This window comes from Euwallacea fornicatus, unplaced genomic scaffold, assembly GCF_040115645.1.
Source record: "Euwallacea fornicatus isolate EFF26 unplaced genomic scaffold, ASM4011564v1 scaffold_115, whole genome shotgun sequence".
NCBI lineage: Eukaryota > Metazoa > Arthropoda > Insecta > Coleoptera > Curculionidae > Euwallacea > Euwallacea fornicatus.
Window position 1 is genome coordinate 1 of NW_027096083.1, and position 21,231 is coordinate 21,231.

The 21,231-nt window shown below is 46.2% G+C and overlaps 1 long non-coding RNA gene across 1 annotated transcript in view; it reads right to left on the bottom strand.

The window, feature by feature from the left end:
* Positions 1-1,529: 1,529 nt before the first annotated feature.
* Positions 1,530-21,231, bottom strand: part of LOC136350119 (uncharacterized) — a 36,838-nt gene continuing 17,136 nt past the window's right edge. The window contains exon 2 of the long non-coding RNA XR_010734080.1: positions 1,530-1,722. This is a non-coding gene — a long non-coding RNA (uncharacterized lncRNA). The remainder of the gene's footprint in view (positions 1,723-21,231) is intronic.

Here is a 21,231-nt window from a genome sequence, read left to right on the forward strand (position 1 = left end):
TACCTGAACTAACCTGAACTAACCTGAACTAACCTGAACTAACCTGAACTAACCTGAACTAACCTGAACTAACCTGAACTAACCTGAACTAACCTGAACTAACCTGAACTAACCTGAACTAACCTGAACTAACCTGAACTAACCTGAACTAACCTGAACTAACCTGAACTAACCTGAACTAACCTGAACTAACCTGAACTAACCTGAACTAACCTGAACTAACCTGAACTAACCTGAACTAACCTGAACTAACCTGAACTAACCTGAACTAACCTGAACTAACCTGAACTAACCTGAACTAACCTGAACTAACCTGAACTAACCTGAACTAACCTGAACTAACCTGAACTAACCTGAACTAACCTGAACTAACCTGAACTAACCTGAACTAACCTGAACTAACCTGAACTAACCTGAACTAACCTGAACTAACCTGAACTAACCTGAACTAACCTGAACTAACCTGAACTAACCTGAACTAACCTGAACTAACCTGAACTAACCTGAACTAACCTGAACTAACCTGAACTAACCTGAACTAACCTGAACTAACCTGAACTAACCTGAACTAACCTGAACTAACCTGAACTAACCTGAACTAACCTGAACTAACCTGAACTAACCTGAACTAACCTGAACTAACCTGAACTAACCTGAACTAACCTGAACTAACCTGAACTAACCTGAACTAACCTGAACTAACCTGAACTAACCTGAACTAACCTGAACTAACCTGAACTAACCTGAACTAACCTGAACTAACCTGAACTAACCTGAACTAACCTGAACTAACCTGAACTAACCTGAACTAACCTGAACTAACCTGAACTAACCTGAACTAACCTGAACTAACCTGAACTAACCTGAACTAACCTGAACTAACCTGAACTAACCTGAACTAACCTGAACTAACCTGAACTAACCTGAACTAACCTGAACTAACCTGAACTAACCTGAACTAACCTGAACTAACCTGAACTAACCTGAACTAACCTGAACTAACCTGAACTAACCTGAACTAACCTGAACTAACCTGAACTAACCTGAACTAACCTGAACTAACCTGAACTAACCTGAACTAACCTGAACTAACCTGAACTAACCTGAACTAACCTGAACTAACCTGAACTAACCTGAACTAACCTGAACTAACCTGAACTAACCTGAACTAACCTGAACTAACCTGAACTAACCTGAACTAACCTGAACTAACCTGAACTAACCTGAACTAACCTGAACTAACCTGAACTAACCTGAACTAACCTGAACTAACCTGAACTAACCTGAACTAACCTGAACTAACCTGAACTAACCTGAACTAACCTGAACTAACCTGAACTAACCTGAACTAACCTGAACTAACCTGAACTAACCTGAACTAACCTGAACTAACCTGAACTAACCTGAACTAACCTGAACTAACCTGAACTAACCTGAACTAACCTGAACTAACCTGAACTAACCTGAACTAACCTGAACTAACCTGAACTAACCTGAACTAACCTGAACTAACCTGAACTAACCTGAACTAACCTGAACTAACCTGAACTAACCTGAACTAACCTGAACTAACCTGAACTAACCTGAACTAACCTGAACTAACCTGAACTAACCTTTTTTTTTTTTTTTTTTTTTTTTAGAGGAGGGAAACCTTCAAAAGGTACCCGGTCTGATGTTCGAGCGACCGGGTTATGTGGGATTCACTCCCTGAAAAGGAGGTGCCTACCCACTAAAACCCTCCTCTCTTCACCCTGTAAAAAATCCCCCCCGGAACCACCAAACGGCATTACTTCAGGGGGGTGGTGGAACAAGTTTCTCCTTAACCATTTATCAATTGTCATCCTTCATCCTTCTCCAATCTGATCCAACCGCCCCATCATTCCCGTTCTTGATCAATCCGGTTCACCCGTTCCTGCTCCCTGGTCTTGCCTCCTCTCTTCCCTCTCCTTTCTCCTCATTATCGCCTCCAGCATCCTCGAAACAGCCTCCCATTCACCCTGGCCTCTCACCAACATCTCCGCTACATTCTCCTTCGTCACTTTAGTTCCACAGCCCTGTTCCGCTCTGTCTCTCTCAGCCGCATGCTCTTCACACACAAAAATTGTGTGCTCCGGAGTATCAGTTTGTCCACAAAACCAACATGCATCCCTATCCGCTTTCCCGATCCTACACAAATACGTTCCGAAACAACCATGTCCACTGATAGCCTGCGTAACATAGTAGTTAACCTCCCCAAAACCTCTATTCACCCAATTTCTTACATCCTTTATAAAATATTTTGTCCACCCGTTATATTTTTCCCATCTCGTTTGCCATCTTTGTATAAGTTTTTCTCTAGCTTCCACCTTTATTACCGCACCATGCTTATAGATTTCAATCCTCTCCCATATTCGCAGGTCTATCGGTGGCATTCCCGCAATCAATTTCACTGCTTCCCCCCCAACTGTTCTATATGCCGATACAATACTCATTGCCAATCTCCGATTTACCCTTTCCAATTTGTTCAGATGCACCTCTTTCCTACAAAAATCCCCCCATATTGGCGCCGCATAAAGCATCGCAGAGGTAACCGTACTGGCCATTAATCTCCTTTTTTTTTCTTTACATCCTCCCACATTCGGTAACATCCTATTTAATATATTTATCCTTTGATTTGCTTTTTCGGTTATTTCCCTCACGTGTTCCGTCATACTAAAATCTCTGCCGATCCTAATTCCCAAATACCTTGCATGCTCGATACTCTCAATTATCTCATTTCCCATTTTCAGCGTCATACCCCTCACCTTTCTCCTCCCCGCCAACATAACCATCTCCGTCTTTTTTTTTGCCACTCTCAAGCCCATATTTTCCAGTGTTTCCACAGCCTCAGCTACCGCATATCCGGCCTTATCCTCCAAGTCACCCTGATTTTTTGCCGTCACTATAACCGCCAAATCATCGGCATACGCAACCATTCTCACACCTTCCTCCCTGCGTCCCCGCAAAACTTTATCATAAAACAAATTCCACAGTATCGGCCCCAACACCGATCCCTGTGGAACTCCGCACGAGACCCCATGGTACCTCCCTTCCCCGTAACAAATTTTCCTGTCCGTCAGATACGACTTGATCATTTGGACCAGATACAGACTCATACCCTTTACCTCCATAGCCTCTATTATTTTATTCCACGGAGCACTATTGAATGCGTTTTCAACATCCAATAAAATCATTGTACAGAACTCCCTATTTTTGACAGCTTTTCTTTTAATCTCCTCCGTAACCCCCTTAACTTTTTGTAACGCATCCACTGTTGATTTCCCTTTTCTAAACCCATATTGTGACTCTGAAATAGCTTTTTTTGTTTCCAATTCTTGTTTTATTCTTTCTCCAATCATTCTTTCTAAAATTTTTCCTGTTGTGTCTATAAGACATATGGGTCTGTATGCTGGTTCCTCTGACTGCCCTGTCTTCGGTTTCTCGATCAAAATTAACCGCGCCATCTTCCATATTCCCGGAAAACTCCCATCTGCCAAACACACATTATACATCTCCAAGAATACCTTTTTATGTCCCTGAATGCATTTCAGCAATACCTCCGCCATTATTCCATCTGGACCTGGGGCCTTACGTTTTCCCATCCTCATCATTGCACTATTAAGCTCCCCTTCATCAAAACTCTCTCCACGTTGCCCATCTTCCTCTTTCTTTTGCCATATTATTTCCGGACTCACTGGGAACAGTTTACTTATTTGCTCTTTTACAATTTTCTCACTAGGTTTCTTTTGCCCCCCTATTTTTAATTTTTTGGTTAGGATTTTATACGCCGTTCCCCACACATTCTCTTCCAATTCTTGACACAATATTTTCCACTTTTCTATTTTACTCTTATATATTTCCCTTTTCAACTCTTTTCTTGCTTCCTTATACGCCTCTTGACTTCTTTCCATTTCTTGTCTCGTAGGGTTTTTTTGTCTCAATCTGGTCCATTTTCTTCTTTGTTCTTTACACTTGCTTCTCTTTTCTCTTATTCTATCATTCCACCAATATACCGGGTTTCTTTCCTGATTTTTATCTTTTTTATTTTTTCCCAGATGTTTCTCACATAGTCCTTTCATCCGTTTTATTATTTCTTCCGCTGTGTATTTTGTTCCTTCTTCAAATAGTCTCGGGATGTCCTTCTCCAGCCGCTCCATGTTTTTAACCGTGATTCTCCACTTTTTATTGCTGTTTGTATTTTCTGCCCGTTTATTCCCATGTAGCTTCCCTATTTCAAACTTTATCGATCTGTGATCACTAAGATTTTCTTGCCTAATATCAACTCTCCAGTTTTTGACCATTCCTGCTATCCGTTCACTTGCCAAGGTAAAATCTATTACTGACTCTCCACCTGATTTACAGCATGTCGCCACGTTTCCCTTATTTAGAATTATTAAACCATTCGCTTCAACCCAATCTTCCATCATTTTTCCCCTTCTATTCGTAACCCTGGACCCCAAAACTGCTGTTTTCGCATTTAAATCACCTCCAATTACAATTGGCCTTGTACATCTTTTTATAACTAGCGTCATATCTTCCAGTAACTTTTCAAAATCCCTGTCTATTCCATTTGGAGAAAAGTAGCACGATATTATTGCCATCTCAGACAACTCGACACATACAAACCCTTTTCCCTTCTGGCTTTCCATAACCTCCCAATCTCTGTATATATTAATAAAACTATCACATTCCATATCACAGTATTGTTTTCCATCACATTTAATATTTGGTTCACAGCCTATTAAAATATCCAGACAGTTTTCTTCAATTGTTTTCCTCATCAGATCATGTGCCGCTCTAGAACGATTAAAATTTAGCTGTATTACTTTTATTTCTTTTTTGTTGTCCTGGATATCCTTTTTTTCTTTTCCGTCATTATCCCCGCCTTCATCCATTGTTGTTACTATAAACACCTCTTCCCATTCTTTCTTCTTTCCTTGCTAGCGATAACGATCTTCTAAACCATACACATTTTCTAGTACCCGCTCTATGCCCCACTTCATTACAAATAGGACAGCATTCTTCGTTTTCACAGCCTTTCCCCTCATGTCCCCTCTTTCCGCATTTGTAGCAAAGTTCTCTCCGATCCGTTCCATTACACTCTCCCATTACATGACCGTATTCCCAACATTTAAAGCATCGCGCCATCTCTATCCTCCTCTCAATATGACATCTGACCATCCCTATTCTAATCAATCTTTCTTTTTCTAATGTTTCTATTACTTCCGCTTCTGCACTAAGCGTTATCGCCTGCGTTCTATTAGCCATTGGTCTCAACCCACTTAGTCTATAATTTCCCTTATTCCAGTTTGGTATCATTTCCGTCAGTGCATTCATAACTTCTTCTTTTGTTGCAATAGCGTCCATTCCTTTTATGTGTACCGCTCTAGTTATTTTTTGTCTTCCTGTTATTTTCTTAATCTTATTATCTCCTTCTAATCTTTGTAGTGCTTTCCCCAGTTCCTCTACAGTGTTTTGATTCCTCTCCGTAACGATCAATAGCTTACCTTCTTTAGTACTTCTCATGCCGATAACACCATTCCCTTTATTTTCAGTTTTCAAACACTCCTTCACCTTTCTCAGTGTTTCATTGTACAATCCTTCTTTATTTTCAACTATCACAGCATACGTTTTCCGTTCTTTTATCTGCTTATTATTTTGTGTCATACTCTCTTCTTCTGTTTTTGTATATATCACCACTTGTGTCTTTGTCTCATGAAAAACACTCTCCACCATTTTCCTAAATTCTCTTATTGCCATGTCTTCTATTTCGTGTAACGCTATCCATTCACAATCTTTAGTTTCGTCCCTAACATCTTTTATCCTATCGAATAAGTCCTTTCCACTTCCGTCATATGTAATCTTAATTATTTTTTTTGATATTGGTGTTTCTTTATTCTTTGTTTTTATTTTGTACTCTTGCTCTATCACCCCGTAGTTTTCAACAATATCTAATAGCTCCGGGAATCTTCTTCTATATATAGCCTGTATGCCTGTCTCCATCTTGCCATCCTTAGGTCCAACTATTACAATTTTAGGAACTTCATCTCTTGTGGTCATAGGGTTTCCAATTTTTATTTCAGTGTTTGTATATTCTTTTTCTTCCCAATGTTCTTTTGCTTGTAACTCATGGTCCCGAAAACTATCCATTCTTTTTATTGTACCCGTCTGTGTCCCCACTTCTTTATTTTCTATTTGTTTTGTCTGAACGTCCATATCCACTGTCATTTTTTCCGGTATTTCGTATCTGTGTTTGTCTAGGAATTCCTTTACTATGTTCTTATTTAAATTTGCTATTTGTCTTTCCAATCTTGTAGTTATTTCTTTTATGTCTTTCTTAGTATTATTTTCGATGTTTCCCCGTAGACTAGTAATCAGCTTAGTAATTGCATGAATCCCCTCTGTAATGACAAATACCTCTGCACATTCTCTTTTTTTATATGGTGTCTCTTTCCCGTCCGCTATATCACTTCTTTTTCGTTTTTTTTCCGACTCACTGAATGATCTTTCTCTTTCTTTTTTTTCTTGAAGTTTCATCCTATCCACCTGTTTTTCAATCTTATCGCCTGTTTCAAACTTACTGTTGCTAACTGATTTTTCCGCCACATCATCCCACACCAAATCAAATGTTTTTGTTGAATTCACCGAGTGTCTTCTTTCCTTCTCTACTTCTTTAAGGAATCTTGAGCGTGCATGGCCCTCCCCAGAATCCATAGGGCCTGCACCGGTCACCAGGGCTTTAACCCGGTCGGAACCGGTGGCGGGATTTTTACCCGCCTGGGGTACTAAATTTTCAGCTTCACTCATCATGCCTTGTCGTTGCTTGTGTCTCTCTTAGTCCTTATCCTCCCCCTCCGCCCGCCCGGCAAGGTAAGACCCACCGGTATGGCCTTCGGGATCCCTGGATAAGTACAAGCCCCCCCACCACGACAAGGTGGAGACACCACGGGGGGGAACCTGAACTAACCTGAACTAACCTGAACTAACCTGAACTAACCTGAACTAACCTGAACTAACCTGAACTAACCTGAACTAACCTGAACTAACCTGAACTAACCTGAACTAACCTGAACTAACCTGAACTAACCTGAACTAACCTGAACTAACCTTTTTTTTTTTTTTTTTTTTTTTTTTATAGAGGAGGGAAACCTTCATAGGTACCCGGTCTGTTGTTCTGGCGACCGGGTTATGTGGGATTCGTCCCTGAATGGGACGCCTACCCACTAAAACCCTCCTCTCTTCACCCTGGTTCCCCCCCGGAACCGCCGCTAAGCATTACTTCAGGGGGGGGGTGGTATTTCCCTTGACTACCCCACCCCCCCAAAGGGCGGGGCAGCCAGTCGTCTCTTTCTTTCCTCTTCTCTAGCCCTTCTCAAAGCCCTTCTAAATGCCTCACATTTTCCTGTTCCTGTCCTATGTCCCTTTTCATTACAAATCCCACACATGTCCTCCCCTTTGCAATCCTGTCCCTTATGACCTTCTTCGCCACACACAAAACAGCACCTCGATCTGTCCTTCCCTGTACATTCCCTAGCTTCATGCTCAAATCCCCAACATTTATAACACCTTTTCACCTCCAGTCTTTTCTCCATTCTGCATCTCACATATCCGATTCTGATGTATGGGTCCTTCATCAATTCATCCGCCACTTTCTCGCCCATAACCACTGTCACCGCCTGTGTGTCCCATTTATTTGCCCTCATGTCCCCCAAAGAAAAGTCATCCTCACTCAGTCCTATAACTCTCGTCATTATCGCCTGCTTTACCTCTTTTGTCCCTGTAGTAATCTCCATTCCTCTTATGTGTATGGCAACCCTTTTTGTTTTAGGTCCCATAACTCTCACTTTCGTCCTCAACTGCCACTCTATCGCACTCTTGATCTCCTTGACGCATTCTACATCACTTCCCATTGTCATTAGAATTTTCCCTTCTTTCGTTGTTCTCAGGCCATTTATTTCCTTGTTTGCTCCCTTATATTTTATTGATTTCTTTATTTCACCCATCGTTGTCTCCAAGTCTTCCCCACTCACCCGGTCCACCACTAGAGCGTAACTTTTCCTTTTTCTTCCTCTATTTATCTCTTCTTCTTCCCGTCCGTCCGTATAGATCATAACCTGAGTTGTTCCGTTTTTAAACACCGCTTCTATTATTTTTCTTAGTCTCTCAACACTCATCCCCTCAATTCTATGCATTGCCACCCACTCGTCGTCCACAGTTTCTGTTTTAATTTTGTATAAGTTTTCCCAAAGTTCTTCCTCCTTATCAGTAAGTCCAATTCTTATAATTTTCTGTCTTAATTGTTTCTCCCCCACCCCAGATTTGAAGTTATGAAGTTGCTCAACCACCACAAAATCTTCCTCACATTCCATTAATTCCGGATACCTTCTTCTATATTCGGCTTGCACTCCCTTTTCCATCTTAGTATCTCCCATCTCAACCATCACTACCTTCACCGTTGTCATTTTACTGTTCAATGGATTCCCAATTTTAATTTCCGTATTTATAAAAGTCGATTCAAGCCAATTATTTTCAACAATATTTTTAAAATCCTCATAATTATTAATACCATCTATACTTTCAATATCCCCTTCTTTATTTGTTTGAGTTGCTTGTTCTACCGTTCCTATTTTTTCTGTTTGTACATCAGCATCGTTAATCATTTTATCCGCCTTCTCGTATTTATTGTTTTCTAGCCAGTCCTTAATTATATTTCTTTCGAATACTTTCTTTTGTTTTCCTAATTGTTTGCAAATTTCTTTGATATCCCTATGAGTGCTTTTTTCTATTTTATTTTCTAAATTTTTAATTAACCCCTTAACCCTTTCTATTGTTTCCATCAGAATAGATACTTCTACGCTTTCTTTTTTCTTATATGGTTCTTCCCCGATGCATCTCTCCAATTCAACCCTCAACACCCTCGAGCAAACTTGGCCCCCCCCAGAATCCATGGGGCCAGCGCCGGCCACCGGGGCTTCCACCCGGTCGGAGCCGACGGCGGGACTATCACCCGCCTGGGGTACTCTAATGTTTTGCTTACTCATTTCGCCCTTTTTTGTGTCTCTCTTAGTCGGTCTCCACCTCCTCTGACCTCTCCAGCAGGAATCCTACTGGAGAAGACAGAAGAGTCGGAAACGTGAAGCCCCCCCACCACGACAAGGTGGAGACACCGCAGGGGGGAACCTGAACTAACCTGAACTAACCTGAACTAACCTGAACTAACCTGAACTAACCTGAACTAACCTGAACTAACCTGAACTAACCTGAACTAACCTGAACTAACCTGAACTAACCTGAACTAACCTGAACTAACCTGAACTAACCTGAACTAACCTGAACTAACCTGAACTAACCTGAACTAACCTGAACTAACCTGAACTAACCTGAACTAACCTGAACTAACCTGAACTAACCTGAACTAACCTGAACTAACCTGAACTAACCTGAACTAACCTGAACTAACCTGAACTAACCTGAACTAACCTGAACTAACCTGAACTAACCTGAACTAACCTGAACTAACCTGAACTAACCTGAACTAACCTGAACTAACCTGAACTAACCTGAACTAACCTGAACTAACCTGAACTAACCTGAACTAACCTGAACTAACCTGAACTAACCTGAACTAACCTGAACTAACCTGAACTAACCTGAACTAACCTGAACTAACCTGAACTAACCTGAACTAACCTGAACTAACCTGAACTAACCTGAACTAACCTGAACTAACCTGAACTAACCTGAACTAACCTGAACTAACCTGAACTAACCTGAACTAACCTGAACTAACCTGAACTAACCTGAACTAACCTGAACTAACCTGAACTAACCTGAACTAACCTGAACTAACCTGAACTAACCTGAACTAACCTGAACTAACCTGAACTAACCTGAACTAACCTGAACTAACCTGAACTAACCTGAACTAACCTGAACTAACCTGAACTAACCTGAACTAACCTGAACTAACCTGAACTAACCTGAACTAACCTGAACTAACCTGAACTAACCTGAACTAACCTGAACTAACCTGAACTAACCTGAACTAACCTGAACTAACCTGAACTAACCTGAACTAACCTGAACTAACCTGAACTAACCTGAACTAACCTGAACTAACCTGAACTAACCTGAACTAACCTGAACTAACCTGAACTAACCTGAACTAACCTGAACTAACCTGAACTAACCTGAACTAACCTGAACTAACCTGAACTAACCTGAACTAACCTGAACTAACCTGAACTAACCTGAACTAACCTGAACTAACCTGAACTAACCTGAACTAACCTGAACTAACCTGAACTAACCTGAACTAACCTGAACTAACCTGAACTAACCTGAACTAACCTGAACTAACCTGAACTAACCTGAACTAACCTGAACTAACCTGAACTAACCTGAACTAACCTGAACTAACCTGAACTAACCTGAACTAACCTGAACTAACCTGAACTAACCTGAACTAACCTGAACTAACCTGAACTAACCTGAACTAACCTGAACTAACCTGAACTAACCTGAACTAACCTGAACTAACCTGAACTAACCTGAACTAACCTGAACTAACCTGAACTAACCTGAACTAACCTGAACTAACCTGAACTAACCTGAACTAACCTGAACTAACCTGAACTAACCTGAACTAACCTGAACTAACCTGAACTAACCTGAACTAACCTGAACTAACCTGAACTAACCTGAACTAACCTGAACTAACCTGAACTAACCTGAACTAACCTGAACTAACCTGAACTAACCTGAACTAACCTGAACTAACCTGAACTAACCTGAACTAACCTGAACTAACCTGAACTAACCTGAACTAACCTGAACTAACCTGAACTAACCTGAACTAACCTGAACTAACCTGAACTAACCTGAACTAACCTGAACTAACCTGAACTAACCTGAACTAACCTGAACTAACCTGAACTAACCTGAACTAACCTGAACTAACCTGAACTAACCTGAACTAACCTGAACTAACCTGAACTAACCTGAACTAACCTGAACTAACCTGAACTAACCTGAACTAACCTGAACTAACCTGAACTAACCTGAACTAACCTGAACTAACCTGAACTAACCTGAACTAACCTGAACTAACCTGAACTAACCTGAACTAACCTGAACTAACCTGAACTAACCTGAACTAACCTGAACTAACCTGAACTAACCTGAACTAACCTGAACTAACCTGAACTAACCTGAACTAACCTGAACTAACCTGAACTAACCTGAACTAACCTGAACTAACCTGAACTAACCTGAACTAACCTGAACTAACCTGAACTAACCTGAACTAACCTGAACTAACCTGAACTAACCTGAACTAACCTGAACTAACCTGAACTAACCTGAACTAACCTGAACTAACCTGAACTAACCTGAACTAACCTGAACTAACCTGAACTAACCTGAACTAACCTGAACTAACCTGAACTAACCTGAACTAACCTGAACTAACCTGAACTAACCTGAACTAACCTGAACTAACCTGAACTAACCTGAACTAACCTGAACTAACCTGAACTAACCTGAACTAACCTGAACTAACCTGAACTAACCTGAACTAACCTGAACTAACCTGAACTAACCTGAACTAACCTGAACTAACCTGAACTAACCTGAACTAACCTGAACTAACCTGAACTAACCTGAACTAACCTGAACTAACCTGAACTAACCTGAACTAACCTGAACTAACCTGAACTAACCTGAACTAACCTGAACTAACCTGAACTAACCTGAACTAACCTGAACTAACCTGAACTAACCTGAACTAACCTGAACTAACCTGAACTAACCTGAACTAACCTGAACTAACCTGAACTAACCTGAACTAACCTGAACTAACCTGAACTAACCTGAACTAACCTGAACTAACCTGAACTAACCTGAACTAACCTGAACTAACCTGAACTAACCTGAACTAACCTGAACTAACCTGAACTAACCTGAACTAACCTGAACTAACCTGAACTAACCTGAACTAACCTGAACTAACCTGAACTAACCTGAACTAACCTGAACTAACCTGAACTAACCTGAACTAACCTGAACTAACCTGAACTAACCTGAACTAACCTGAACTAACCTGAACTAACCTGAACTAACCTGAACTAACCTGAACTAACCTGAACTAACCTGAACTAACCTGAACTAACCTGAACTAACCTGAACTAACCTGAACTAACCTGAACTAACCTGAACTAACCTGAACTAACCTGAACTAACCTGAACTAACCTGAACTAACCTGAACTAACCTGAACTAACCTGAACTAACCTGAACTAACCTGAACTAACCTGAACTAACCTGAACTAACCTGAACTAACCTGAACTAACCTGAACTAACCTGAACTAACCTGAACTAACCTGAACTAACCTGAACTAACCTGAACTAACCTGAACTAACCTGAACTAACCTGAACTAACCTGAACTAACCTGAACTAACCTGAACTAACCTGAACTAACCTGAACTAACCTGAACTAACCTGAACTAACCTGAACTAACCTGAACTAACCTTTTTTTTTTTTTTTTTTTTTTTTTTTTTTTTTTTTTTTTTTTTTTTTTTTTTTTTTTTTTATAGAGGTTAGGGGAATCTGCCAACAGACATCGGGGGCCTGGCTCATAGCGATCTTATGCGCCCCCTTTGTGTCGGGTTGGTGTCTCCGATCGGGAGAGCACCTACCGACTAAACCCCCTGTCCTCTCTTCACCCCTGAGTGTGTGTTCCCCCCCGGCTCGGTTCATCACCATTCCTACGGGGGGGGAGGTGGCATTCTCGACGACTACCTCCGCCATCCTCGTGGAGGTAGGGTTCCCTCAATCCTAATCGCTGTCCTCCCCCGCAAGTCCACGTACAGTCCTACCAGCTCTCCTCAAGTTTTCACTTACTCTCTTTGCATCCATGATCTTACCTATCATGAAAGCAAAGACGTCCCACTTTCTCTCGCTCTCGACAATCTCTCTACCGATAGAGTTTCGATCCAGGGTGAGTCCGCCCGCCCTGGCTTCCGCTCTATCGGCTTCCCAATGCTGACACTCCCAGAGCGTGTGCTCCGGCGTGTCAGCCACACCGGTTGTTTCGTTCCCGCAGAACCAGCAGTGGTCGCTGCGCTCCGCCCCTATGCGTCGCAGATACTTCCCGAACACGCCGTGCCCGGTGAACATCTGCGACAGGGAAAAACTGGGCTTCGCCCATGCGCACTCGTACCACTGCCTTATGCTAGGCACGAACACCTTCATCCATCCTCCGTACTCGTTCCATTCCCTTTCCCATTCCTGAATTACCCATTCCGACACCTCGTTTTTGTGCTCTCTCCCACGTTCCCACAGCATTCGTCTCTCCTGCACTCTTATTCTTACGGGAGGGATCTTGGCCAGTGCCAGCACCGCTTCGCCCGGAGCCGTCCGGTAGGCGCACGCCACCCTGAGCGCGAGTCGACGATTGGCTCGCTCCAGTATGCCGTGGTACCTCCGGTACGCCAACTCCGATTGCCAAATCGGAGCCGCGTAGAGCAGGGCTGACGACGCCGCCATGACCATCACCCTCCTCCGTTCGTAACTCAGGCCGTTTGCTCTCGGGAGGATCCCTTCCATTTTCTGGACGATCCTCCCTACCTTTTCGGCTGTTCGCCGGGCGTGTTCGCCGAAGCGGGCATTCCTGCCGAACCACACCCCGAGGTACTTCAAATGCTCGACCGTCTCGTAGCTTCTTCCATCCATCGCTATTGACAAACTCGTCAGCTTGCGCCTTCCGGCCAGGATCACCATTTCCGTCTTTTCGACGGCCATGCTAAGCCCCTTCCTGCTGAAAGTTTCGGCGACCAGTTGCATGGCCCGCCTGACTCTCGTCTCCAGGATTTCCCCGTTCTTTGCCTCCACCACCAACGCGAGGTCATCCGCGTACGCCACCGGAGTGACGCCCTTTGGATAACCCATCGTCAGCAGCTCGTCGTAGAACAGGTTCCACAAGACGGGACCCAGAACGGACCCCTGGGGAACCCCACACGTCAACTCTCGAACTTCCCCGTTTGGCAACGTCAAAAAACGATTTTGCAGGTATGATTGAATCACTCCGATCAGATACCCGCTCACCCGGGACCTCCGCATCGTTTCGACGATGAGATCCCACGGCGCCGCGTTAAAAGCGTTACGAACATCAATTGTCACCATAACGGAAAAGCCCGCGTGAGCGTAGCTCTTCCCCCTGATCCCCTCAACGATCCGCATGACGGCGCCCATGGCGTCCATGGTACACCTGCCCTTCATGAACCCAAACTGCCGCTCACTTATCATACTCAGTTCGTTTGCTTCGTCCAGTAGTCTGGTCTTGATCACTTTCTCTACCACTTTCCCGAGTCCGTCGATGAGACAGATGGGCCGGTAGGAGGTCTCGGCGTCCGGGTTACCCTTCGGTTTCTCCACCAGGGCCAATCGGGCTCTCTTCCAGATTTCTGGGAAACTTCCCGAGGTCAAGATGCGCGATGCGCAATCGGCCATACCCTGGGGCGACGCCCCAAGATACAGCTTCAAGACCTCGTTCGGAATCCCGTCCATCCCCGGGGCCTTACGGCTCCTGAGAGTACCGACCGCCCGGCGAATCTCCTCAGTTGAGACCCGTACCACATGAGTTTCCCCCGTTTCCCCGGTATCCCAAATGACCCTCTCCTTCGTCGGAAACAGTTCGTCCACCTTCCGAAGCATTTCTGCTTCTGGGAGGTGGCTTCTTTTCAAGTGACCAAGTTTCCCGGCTACGATCTTGTAACCGAGTCCCCAGATGTCCCTTTCTAGCTCGTCACAGAGCCCCTTCCACGACTCTCCCTTGGCCTTCCTAATGGATGCCTTCAAGACCTTTCTTGCCTCGCGCAGGGACGACTGAAGGTCGTCCAGTCCTCGCGGTTCCCGCCGGACTCTCTCTCTCATCACCCGTCTCCGGGCCCTGACGCATTCTCTCCTTTTCTCCGCGATCTCTTCATTCCACCAGTACACGGCCTTCCGACCTCTACCAGAACCCTTCTTGCGGAGGCACTGGTTGCAGGCGTGAGTGATGTCCCTCACTATTAGTTCGGGATCATCCGCCACGCCCACATTCTGGTCTTGGGCCACGAACTGCCTCAGTTTCTCCAATCCGCGGCTATCCACTACCCATCCACTCGTCACCCTCTCCGACTTTGCCCCTTGTGCGTGTCCCTCCCCGCCGATGGAGAAAGACACGTACCGGTGCCCGCTTCCGCTCTCCGTCTCGCATTCGACTTTCCAGTCTCTCACCATTCTAAACGCAATCGCTCCCGCCATAGTAATGTCGATCAGCGACCTTCCGTTTCTGTTTCCGAACGTCCACTCCCCCCCTCGATTGAGAGGAGTGAACTCTCCCGCGTCCAGGAAATCCTCCAAGGCAAGACCGTAGGCGTTTCGCGCGACAGAGCCAAAACGCCCACACTTTGCATTTAGGTCCCCAGCGATGAGGACCCTCCTGCCGTTCAATCCCCTCACGTACCCCTCTAACCGAGCGAGGAACGCCTCGAATTCGGCCGTCCTCTTGTTCGGAGAGAAGTACGCTGAGATCAGCGTGATACGCTCCAACCCTACCGCCACGAATCCCCGATCCCTGTGGATGGACTTTACCTTCACGTGGTCGGCTAACCACACGAAGGCGTCGTCGCACCTGTCTCGGATCTCATTCCCTTTCGTTTGGTTCGGCTCTTGACCCAGAACAACGTCGATGCCTCGTTCCTTGACCACCTGGCTCAGTAGATCGGTTGCCAACCGCTTCCTGTCCAGGTTGATCTGGAGGCACCTGAGGTCCCCGATTGCCAATTCTTTGACCACATTCACTCTCCCTCGCTCACGCTACTTGAGGATCACTTACCCCGTTTCCTCCTCTCCTCCTCCAGCAGGAGGGGGCTGCGTCCCCTCCTGCCTCCTGTCGATGGTATCGGACACCACCCCCACCACTTCTCCGCGCAAATCACTCACCCTCGGCACTCCGCGCGATGCTACTCCGCCCTGTTGCGGGACCTCCCGAGCATCCTTCTCCCCCGAGTTCGGAGGGGATTCTCGGGTCATCCCGCCCCCATCCCCTAGGTCCTTCTCTCCCTCCCCCTCTTTAGGGGGGGAGGGAGAGCGTTCCTCCCGTGATCTCTTGCCCCTCTTTTTGGAGGGTTTTGGTTTCCCCTCGGTGACATCCCCCTGTTCGAGTGTCGTGGTGGGTGTCGGCTTGGCAGCACCCTCCACCCTCTTTTCCCGCCCCCCGCATTCTGGACTCCCCGCACTGTGGCCCTCCGCGCCACAGAGGGGACAAAACCGGGGATACTTGCAATCCGCGGCCCTGTGCCCCTCCCTGGCACATCGAGCGCACAGTTTGGCCCTGTCCACCCCCGTACATCCCCCCGCCCTGTGGCCTATCTCCCAACATCGGAAGCACCTGCCGGAGTCTTTCAACTCCCGCAGGCGGCACCTCCCGATGCCCACCCTGAGGTCGGCGATCCCCCGCACCCTCGCCGCCTCCAACTCCCCCACCACGCGGATCGTGGCAGTTTGGCAACTGCCGAAGCTCTCCCTGAGGCCCACCAGTTTTACCTGGTCCGTCCTCAGAGCGGCCGCAACGGCAACCGCCTCCACCACGTCCACGTCCCTCGCCAGGGCGTCCAAGCCGGTGACCCGGAACGTCACAGATCTCGACCCTTGCCCCGTGCGTACCCTCTCAGCCCCCAGACCCTTGCCCAGGATGGCCTTGAGCTCCTCGCTCTCCTTCGCCCCCCCCTTGGGGAGAGTGAGGAGGACCTCCCCCTTCCTGGTCTCCCGCACGGACCCAATCCTGAGATCTGTACCGCTACGCGACACCAACTCCTTCACCCTCTTGAGGGTGTCCCCATAGGTGGCCCCCGCCTCTGGGGAGACGAACACCACCTCTTCCTCGCGTCCACTCGCCTGAACCTTCGTCCCCTGCGCAGGCAGTATCCTCTCTCCCACATTTTTAGCCGCCGCATACAGGAGGATCCGTATCTCCTCTCCAAAGTCCACGGCCGCCATCTCCATTATCCTCCTAAACTCCCAGGGGTTGGCTCCGTGGACCATCGGGACGACGATCCGGCTCCTCCCCAGTCTCACCATCTCCCTCAGCAGGCTCCTTGTGGCTTCCAGGACCATCCTTGGTCCCGTCCCCTCGAGTTCGCTGAAGAAGATTCTTCTCTCCTGCCTCTCCTCCTGCTCTCCTACTTGCAGGGTGTACCCCTGCAACATAGAAGAGAACCCCCCTTTCCCCTCACTTACCAGCCGTAGCTGCTCCAGCCCTGGGATGAGCTGGAAGGCCCTGGTTCTCGCCGCTTCGTCATTGGCCCCCACCATCACTCCCAGGTCGGCATCAAATCCGTGCCGATACGGGTCTCCACTCCTGATCTCCGTCGCCACGAAGTCGTCCCTCTCCCATCTGAACCGGAGCGCCTCCTCCATCTTGTCCTCTCGGACCAGCTGGTGAATTTTGCGCCTCCTCTCCTCCTTCCTCAGCTTCGCCTCTCTCCACTCCTCCCACGGCTCGGTCTGGCATCCGACCGTCGCCGTGGTATGCGTGGGGGTTTTCCCCCCTTTACCCACCCCACTTACCTTCGGCGGTCCTCCCGTTTGGGTGTCCCCGTCGTAAGTCATGAGGTCTGAGGACTCAAACCTCCTCTCCTCCAGCCACCTGCGCACAACACTTCCCTGGAACACCTCCACTTGCTTGGCAAGCTTGGAGGTGATGTCCTTAATGTCTCGCTGGGTGTTGCGCTCCATTCGCTTCCCCAGCTCCCCCACCAGAGACGTGATCCCCTCCATGGCTTCTTTTATGACGGAGGCATCGGGGATATCCACAGTCTTCCTCTTCGTCCTCACCTCTCCTGCTGTCCCCTCCTTCCCCTGCTCCTCCCGGTTCATTTCCTCGTCCTTCAGCACCCGCTCCATAGCCAGCTCCTTCTTCTTCCTTTCCTCATTCACTCCATCTCCCTTCTTCTCCTCCTTGGTAGGTGGTGGCGGCGTCCTACTTACTTTGCCCCCCTTCCTAAAGGCGTCCTCCATCTTCTTCGGCTTTTCGCCGGAGCGTTCTTGGCCCTCCCCAGAATCCGTGGGGCCAGCGTGGTCCACCGGGGCTTTCACCCGGTCGGAAACCACGGCGGGATTTTTACCCGCCTGGGGTACTCGTTTTTTTTGATCGCTCATCATTAAAAAAAATTTTTTTTAACACACACGTCACTCTCATCCAGGTAAGTAAAAGGTAAGTATGTGGGAATTAGGATTGGTTTTCTTAGGATTTTCAGGTAAGTTTTGTGGACACTCCGAGGAGTCGGCTTTTCCGGGAATCAGGTAAGTAGGACGAATTGCACTTTGGGATATAAGTACAATTCCAGCTTAGGTATCCGCAGGTTCGCCACACCTGTATCCAGTGGATGAGTCTGGATCCTCACGGGACCGCTAGGAACTGGACCACCACCAGCCATGCATCCCGTCGGCGCGCGTCCCACCTTAGGATTTGGGAGGTATTTATAGTGGCCTCACCACCCGACCCCGAAGGATCCCCGCTCATCCAACTCACCCCAGTAGGAACAGCATTTCTACCATTCCACCAGTTAGAGCAGATGTTTACGGTTTGATCTTTGGATAGGACAAATAGGGATTCTCCGTAGAGCGTGAGTTTCAAGGATAATAGGTAAGTGGTAGAAACTGCACTTTGGTAGGTAAGTACAATTTCAGCTGAAGTTCCGCAGACTCGCCACGTCTGTCTTCACAGGGTGAATCTTCACGGGGCCGCTCGGAGCTGGACTTCCCTCCAGCCTTGCATCCCTTAGGCGCGCACCACACCATGGGAATTGGAAGGTGTTTATAGTGGCCTCACCACGTGATCTTGAGAAGATCCCCGCTCACCCAATTCAGCCCCGGCAAAACAACATTCCTGCCACTTCTCCGGTGCAAACCAGATGTTTACGGTTTAATGAGCTGGTCCACGGCAGAAGTTTTCGTTCCGGACTTGCAAATTTTACTTTGCAGCCATCACTTATCACTTCCACTAACCAAAGCCCCGCAAGGAGCATTGGCCGTTCCCCTATCCGCCACCCGGGGGACGCGCCTGATAGGTTACTCAACCCACAGGAACCTGAACTAACCTGAACTAACCTGAACTAACCTGAACTAACCTGAACTAACCTGAACTAACCTGAACTAACCTGAACTAACCTGAACTAACCTGAACTAACCTGAACTAACCTGAACTAACCTGAACTAACCTGAACTAACCTGAACTAACCTGAACTAACCTGAACTAACCTGAACTAACCTGAACTAACCTGAACTAACCTGAACTAACCTGAACTAACCTGAACTAACCTGAACTAACCTGAACTAACCTGAACTAACCTGAACTAACCTGAACTAACCTGAACTAACCTGAACTAACCTGAACTAACCTGAACTAACCTGAACTAACCTGAACTAACCTGAACTAACCTGAACTAACCTGAACTAACCTGAACTAACCTGAACTAACCTGAACTAACCTGAACTAACCTGAACTAACCTGAACTAACCTGAACTAACCTGAACTAACCTGAACTAACCTGAACTAACCTGAACTAACCTGAACTAACCTGAACTAACCTGAACTAACCTGAACTAACCTGAACTAACCTGAACTAACCTGAACTAACCTGAACTAACCTGAACTAACCTGAACTAACCTGAACTAACCTGAACTAACCTGAACTAACCTGAACTAACCTGAACTAACCTGAACTAACCTGAACTAACCTGAACTAACCTGAACTAACCTGAACTAACCTGAACTAACCTGAACTAACCTGAACTAACCTGAACTAACCTGAACTAACCTGAACTAACCTGAACTAACCTGAACTAACCTGAACTAACCTGAACTAACCTGAACTAACCTGAACTAACCTGAACTAACCTGAACTAACCTGAACTAACCTGAACTAACCTGAACTAACCTGAACTAACCTGAACTAACCTGAACTAACCTGAACTAACCTGAACTAACCTGAACTAACCTGAACTAACCTGAACTAACCTGAACTAACCTGAACTAACCTGAACTAACCTGAACTAACCTGAACTAACCTGAACTAACCTGAACTAACCTGAACTAACCTGAACTAACCTGAACTAACCTGAACTAACCTGAACTAACCTGAACTAACCTGAACTAACCTGAACTAACCTGAACTAACCTGAACTAACCTGAACTAACCTGAACTAACCTGAACTAACCTGAACTAACCTGAACTAACCTGAACTAACCTGAACTAACCTGAACTAACCTGAACTAACCTGAACTAACCTGAACTAACCTGAACTAACCTGAACTAACCTGAACTAACCTGAACTAACCTGAACTAACCTGAACTAACCTGAACTAACCTGAACTAACCTTTTTTTTTTTTTTTTTTTTTTTTTTTTTTTTTTTTTTATAGAGGAGGGAAACCTTCATAGGTACCCGGTCTGTTGTTCTGGCGACCGGGTTATGTGGGATTCGTCCCTGAATGGGACGCCTACCCACTAAAACCCTCCTCTCTTCACCCTGGTTCCCCCCCGGAACCGCCGCTAAGCATTACTTCAGGGGGGGGGTGGTATTTCCCTTGACTACCCCACCCCCCCGAAGGGCGGGGCAGCCAGTCGTCTCTTTCTTTCCTCTTCTCTAGCCCTTCTCAAAGCCCTTCTAAATGCCTCACATTTTCCTGTTCCTGTCCTATGTCCCTTTTCATTACAAATCCCACACATGTCCTCCCCTTTGCAATCCTGTCCCTTATGACCTTCTTCGCCACACACAAAACAGCACCTCGATCTGTCCTTCCCTGTACATTCCCTAGCTTCATGCTCAAATCCCCAACATTTATAACACCTTTTCACCTCCAGTCTTTTCTCCATTCTGCATCTCACATATCCGATTCTGATGTATGGGTCCTTCATCAATTCATCCGCCACTTTCTCGCCCATAACCACTGTCACCGCCTGTGTGTCCCATTTATTTGCCCTCATGTCCCCCAAAGAAAAGTCATCCTCACTCAGTCCTATAACTCTCGTCATTATCGCCTGCTTTACCTCTTTTGTCCCTGTAGTAATCTCCATTCCTCTTATGTGTATGGCAACCCTTTTTGTTTTAGGTCCCATAACTCTCACTTTCGTCCTCAACTGCCACTCTATCGCACTCTTGATCTC